A 6,294-nucleotide genomic window follows, 5' to 3' on the forward strand; every position below is an offset into this window, starting at 1 on the left:
CTTCCCTCTGATTGGCCGGAGCTTCAGCAGCCCGGAGTCTAAGCGCTCCAACGAAGGGGGCGGGGCCTCCTTACGGCGTAACCACTCTTTTTCCACACCCCGCCTCTGCACACGCCAATCTAACCACTCACCAGCCTATTTCGAGGGCCTCTCTGTGACGTCACCACGCTCCTCCAGCCAACCGCCGCGGCGAAAGGGTGGGACTCCATGTCCCGCCCACGGCTCCTCCCTCTTTCCTTCCCCTTACTCCAGACGCCCCTCCTCTTCCTCCTCGCTCCTTTTCCCCCACCCCCAAGGCCGCCTTCACGCTCCGTTTCAAAAGACTCGTTGACCAATGAGTAACGGGAAAGTCCTAGAGTGGCGGCCGCGCCTGCCAACGCGCAGACGATAAGGGCGGAGCTCTGAGAGCGAGCCTCTGACGGCGGGCTGCGTGTGACGCAGTCGGGCCCTCTGCGCGCTACGCCCGAAGCGGCGGTCGGTAACGGTGGTGGCGGTGGGCAGTGGCGACGGTTTCCTGGCGGCCGCGCGCTGCTCTGTGAGCGGCGGGTGGCGGTGGGGCCTGAGCCCTCACTCCTGACGCTCCCCCTCCCCCAACGCCTCACGGTGAGTCTGGGGCCGGAACGGCGGCGCCGGGTCCGGCTGGCTCCTCCTCCCCTCAGGGCAGGCGGGTGCGCGGGGCGTCCCGGGGCCTCGGAGCTCCCGAGTCTCGCGCCCCGGCACGCACCTTCTGGCTTGGGGGAAGGGGCGGGGCCCGCGATCCCGCGGCTGGGCTCGTCGGGGCTCGGGGCAGGGAGTCGACACGGGTGGGGTCCCGACTCGGGGAAGGGGGGGTTTCCTCCAGTGTCAACCCACGCCGTGGGGGCGTCCATTTCTCTAGTAGTGTTCATTCATTTGCTGGGTGGAGACTCGAGGAGCCCACGATGGGTTAGCCTACGCGGGGGCTGCGCTTTGGGTCCCGAGTGGGGTCTTCCCTCGTGTGTGATGGGCTTGAAATTCCTGACTTCTCCGTTGGAGGTCTGAGGACAGCCCGAGCGTTAGGATGGGTGAGTCCGAGTTCATTAGTTTTTCTGAGGCTTAAATTTTCTGAGGTCTGATCGGTAAAGAAAAAAAAATATATGTATATATATATATATATATATATTCTGTTCTTCAAAGAATAATTGGATTTCTAGATTACTGTAACCAAAAGGGCCTTAGAAATTTATTTTAGCCAGTTCTCCTACGCTACATTCCCCCGGTAAGTTTTGAAGAGGAAGATGAGGAAGCCCAGAGTAAAGAGACAGGATTAACGAATGTTCGATTTCCACGTCTAAAGTCTAGAAAATTTTCTACTATTTCACTTTGTTTCCAGACTCTTCTGTATTCGGTATTCTCCTTGGTGGGGGGAAAGTTACAGAGGCGTTTGATAGATGTAGACTTGGTCTGGAGGAGCATTTCTTCTTAGTTCTTAGCATCTCTGTTCATGTTAAGGTAGAAGCGACGTTAGTAAGTTGGTACCAAAGCTGTATTTTGAGATTGCATAAAATTAAATACAAGTTGGTTAAAGAATGTCAGTTTGGTACGAGCGCCAGGTCACTCACGACTGTAATCCTAGCTATTTAGGAAGCTGAGATCTGAGGATTGCGGTTCAAAACCAGCCCGAGCAGGAAAGTCCGTGAGACTCTTATTTCCAATTAACCAGCAAAAAGCCTGAAAAGTGGGGTTGTGGTTCAAATGGTAGAGTGCCGGCTTTGAGGGGGGCGGGGAAAGCTCAGGGCCGCTTAAAGCCCTGACTGGGGGGGAGGAAAAGTTTTAATGTTTTGGAGACAAATCAACTCTTTGTTTCGTTTCTGGTTCAAAATGTCAGTTTCTGATTTGTGTCAGCTGCTGGAGACTAAAGGAGAGTCCAGTTAGTGACAAGACTTAGAAAGCTAGGCAGCAGTTACTTTGTATTTGTACTTTGGAATTCATGGCTACATTCAGGTCAGAATTCAAAAAGTATTGTAAGTTTTAAGTTCAGGAAATTAAAATCCATTTTGTAGGAAGAAACTAGAAGAAAGAAAAAAAAGTGGGGCGTATTCTCTAATGACAGTTAAGAAATTTAGATAGTAATGCTAGTTAACTGGGTGAATGTTTACATGATAGAAGTGGTTAGGACATTTAAAATACAAATCCAAGCTGGCAATGGAAGGTGTATTGTAGGGCCAGCTACCTGGGTTTCAGGAGGGAGGATTGCTTCAGTTCAGGAACTGGAGGACAGACCCAACAAAAATAAGTACAAACTAAAAGAAAATTAGAGTTTGGATAGAAGTACATTGCTAGATGAAATCATTTTTGACTGAATTAATTTAACTTTGAATTTAAATTTGGTGACATGAACTTAGTTGCCATTTTAGTCTATATCACATTGTCACCTTATTGTTACTATAACAAAGCATTGTTTAAAAACTAACAGTGCCTAAGAGAAGAAGAGACTTGCTGTCTAAATATTAAAAAGTGAGTAGGGTATGTTTTGTCTAATGTTTTCTCAGTTCAAGCATCACCCTCTTCTGGGAAGCCTTTCCTGGCATTTTCCCTTATACATTTTCATAACACTCATTTGGTATTTTTATTTATAACACATGTTATTTGTATTTTATCTGTTTTTATTAGATTATGGTAACTTTTTATTTTTATAGGTTATATGGCACAGAGTAAGTAGGTCCATAGTAAGTTGTGTTTGCTGGAATGAATAAATATGGAGAAATTGAACCTAAAAAATAGTAAAGATGCAAGATATTTGTGAGCCGAAATATGTGGCTCTTGGATAAAGGGACCCATACTGTTTATGTTGCATAGTATTTTGCATCATTTTTGACTCCTAGTAGCTCCTAGATAACTATGCAAGTAGAACTTGTAGTAAACCAAACACAGTTTGGAAAATATTAATGATATTATGTTGTGGTAGCTAGTCTAGAAAATATGTAGTTGTACTGATTTGATTTCTAATAGAAAAATTAATTATGCAATTTGTTGGAAGATTAAAGAAATTGAAAGATTGAACTATCAAAATCAGTTTTAGAGGCAAGATATGAAAATGTTTTCTGAAAATTTAGTGCATTGTGTTTGGAATTCATCTATGTGTTTGGTACATAATACGTCTGTAAAGCATGATTTCTTAGCTTTGGTACTATTATATTTGGGCCAGATAATTCTTTAATATGGATCTTCCTTGTGTTTAGCAGAGAGATAACTCATGTCTCCATGTTTTAATAGCCAAGAAAGATTCAAGAAATTGTCAGATTGTCCTGGTTGAAAACACTGCTGTAGGGGTAATATATTTCCAATATTTTCTTTTTTGGGGGGGGTATCGGTCGTGGGGCTTGAACTCTGGACCTGAGCACTGTCCCTCAGCTCTTCAGCTCAAGGCGAGCACTCTACCACCTGAGCCACAGCGCCACTTCCGGTTTTCTAGCAGTTTACTGGAGATAAGAGTCTCATGGGCTTGCCTGCCCAGGCTGGCTTTGAACCTGGATCCTCAGATCTCAGCCTCCTGAGTAGCTAGGATTACAGGCATGAGCCACCGGCGCCCGGTTTATATTCCCAATATTGTAGTAAAACCTCAGCTTCTCTAGCTTTTGAATTTTTAGGTGTGCATCACTATATTGACTTTTATGAACACTCCCCCCTGCTCCCGTTGTGGGGCCTGGGCCTGGGCACTGCCCCATAGCTCTTCAGCTCAGGGCTAGCTGTCTACCGCTTGAGCCACTGCACCACTTCTGGCTTTTGCTGCTTATGTGGTGCTGAGGAATCCAACCCAGGGCCTCATGTATGCAAGGCAAGCACTCTACCACTGAGCTACCAAAACCTTTTTTTTTTTTTTTTTTTTTTTTGTCGGTCATGGAGCTTGAACTCTGGGCCTGGGCACTGTTCCTCAGCTCTTTAGCTCAAGGCTAGTGCTCCACCACTTGAGCCACAGTGCCACTTCCTGTTTTCTGAACTTTCCTGCTCTGGCTGGCTTGGAACTGTGATCCTCAGATCTCAACCTCTGAGTATCTAGGATTACAGGTGTGAACCACTGGTGCAAGCCACCAGTGCCTGGCCGCTTGGAATTTTTAGTTGGGAAGTCATCACTTAAAATGTAGTTCTATGCCAGCCTTGAACACAAATAAAGCTCAGGGCTGGCATACACACAAAAAATAGCCCTAATCACCTAAATCTGAAACTGAGTTTATCCTGAAGGATAGGGCATTAGGTTAAATTAGAAAATGTGAAACTGGAGATAGGCAGACAGATTTAAGAGGTCATAGCAGTAGTCTAGAAAGTATTAAGTTTCAAGACTCCTTAAAACTTTTAAAAACTAAGATCTCCATAAGACTTTATGTGAGTTGTGTCAATTCTATTTTATTTATTTATTATATTATTTATTTGTATTTTATAGTTATATATATTTATATTTCATTTATTTTGTCAGCTGTGGGACCTGAACTCTAGGTCTGGGCACTGTCCCTCAGCTCTTCAGCTCAAGGTTAGTGCTCTACCACTTGAGCCACAGCGCCACTTCTGGCTTTTTTTTCTGCTTATGTGGTACTGAAGAATCAAACCCAGGGCCTCATGCATGCAAGGCAAGCACTCTACCACTGAGTCAACTTCCCAGCCCTACTTAGTATTTTAGAAGATTCCGATTTTATCTATATCTGTGTACCTACCTACCTTTGTTGGACTAGAGACATGGCTCAGTGGTAGTATTCCTACTTATCAAGTGCTCTTGCCTGTCAGTTGAGAGGTCCCGAGCACAAACCCCAGTACTGGCTGAGTGATGGTCTGGTGGGGCACTGGTGGCTTATACCTGTAATCCTAGGCACCCAGAAGACCAAGATCTGAGCATTGTGATTCAAAGCCAGCTCAGGCAAAGTTCATGAAACTTTTATCCCCAATTAACCAGAAAATTGCCAGAAGTCAAGGTGTGGCTCAAGTAGTAGTACATCATCCTTGGGGAAAAAAGAAAAAGAAAAAACAAGCTCCAAAATAAACAGAAAAGGGGACAGGCTTAGAGTTCAAGTCTTATTATGTGTGCAAACAAAAACAGACCCCATGTTAACAAAAGTAATTTTATGAAAAAGTTTAGTGAGGGCTGGGAATGTGGCTTAGTGGTAGAGTGCTTGCCCAGCATGCATGAAGCCCTAAATTCAATTCCACAGTACTACATCAAAAGAAAAACCCGGGAGTGGCGCTGTGGCTAAAGTGGTAGAGCACTGGCTTTGAGTTGAGGAGCTCAGAGACAGCATCCAGGCCCAGAATTGAAGCCCCACAACCGACAAAAAGAAAAGCCAGAAAAAGTTTAGTGAGAAAAAGCCTAATCACTGATGTATCAAGTCTTAACAGTTGACATGTTTTTCTTGAAGTGTGTGAAGCAAACAGCCTCAAACTGATTAGTAGTTGGAGAGTGGAGGAATATATATATATATATATATATATATATATATATATATACATATATATATATGTAATTCGTATATAGATAGATACATACATACGTATAAAATATTCCCTCTTTCCCCCATGGGGCGGGAACTCAGAGCCTGGGCCCTGTCCCTAAGTTCTTTTGCTCAAGGCTAGAGCTTTATCACTTTGAGCCACTGCACTATTTCCAGTTTTTGAGTAGTTAATTGAAGACTAACAGTCTCAACAGGACTTTTCTGCACAGGGTGGCTTCAAACCACAATCCTCATATCTTAGCCTCCTGAGTAGCTAGGATTATAGGCGTGAGCCACTGGTGCCTGGAGGAGTATTTTAATTATCTTTTTGATAAATATTTTTTGAAAATATAATTCAAACCTTTGTATAGATTTTTTTGTTCCTGTCCTGTAGCTTGAATTCAGGGTTTTGGCACTACCCTTGAGATTTTTTTTTTTGTCTTTTTTGGTACTGGGGATCGAACCCAGGACGTTGCACTTGCTAGGCAAGCGCTTTGCCACTGAGCTACATCCCAGCCCCCTTGAGATTATTTTTGTTGAAGGCTGGCATGCTTATCACTTGAGTGAAAGCTCTACTTATTGCTTTTTGGTGGTTAATTGGAGATTAGAGTCACCAACTTTCCTGCCTGGGCTGGCTTCAAACCATAGTCATTAGATCTCAGCCCCCTATGTAGCTAGGATTACAGGCGTGTAATCCTATAGTACTTAATCTGAAACAGTGATACTGAATTTAAATGTAATCTACTTTTTTTTTTTTTTTGTCGGTCATGGGACTTGAACTCTGGGCCTGGGCGCTGTCCCTCAGCTCTTCAGCTCAAGGCGAGCGCTCTACCACTTGAGCTACAGCGCCACTTCCGGT

The 6,294-nt window shown here is 44.4% G+C and overlaps 1 protein-coding gene across 2 annotated transcripts in view; it reads left to right on the forward strand.

Moving 5' to 3' along the window:
- Window positions 1-460: 460 nt before the first annotated feature.
- Window positions 461-6,294, forward strand: part of Nup98 (nucleoporin 98kDa) — a 113,917-nt gene continuing 108,083 nt past the window's right edge. Inside the window, exon 1 of one of the 2 annotated variants that reach the window (XM_013014110.1) lies at window positions 461-603. The gene's annotated coding sequence lies outside the window, so the exon portion shown is untranslated. The remainder of the gene's footprint in view (window positions 604-6,294) is intronic. The other variant, XM_013014111.1, reaches the window with a different exon arrangement.

Source organism: Dipodomys ordii, unplaced genomic scaffold (assembly GCF_000151885.1).
Source record: "Dipodomys ordii isolate 6190 unplaced genomic scaffold, Dord_2.0 Scaffold22, whole genome shotgun sequence".
In the NCBI taxonomy this organism is placed as follows: domain Eukaryota; kingdom Metazoa; phylum Chordata; class Mammalia; order Rodentia; family Heteromyidae; genus Dipodomys; species Dipodomys ordii.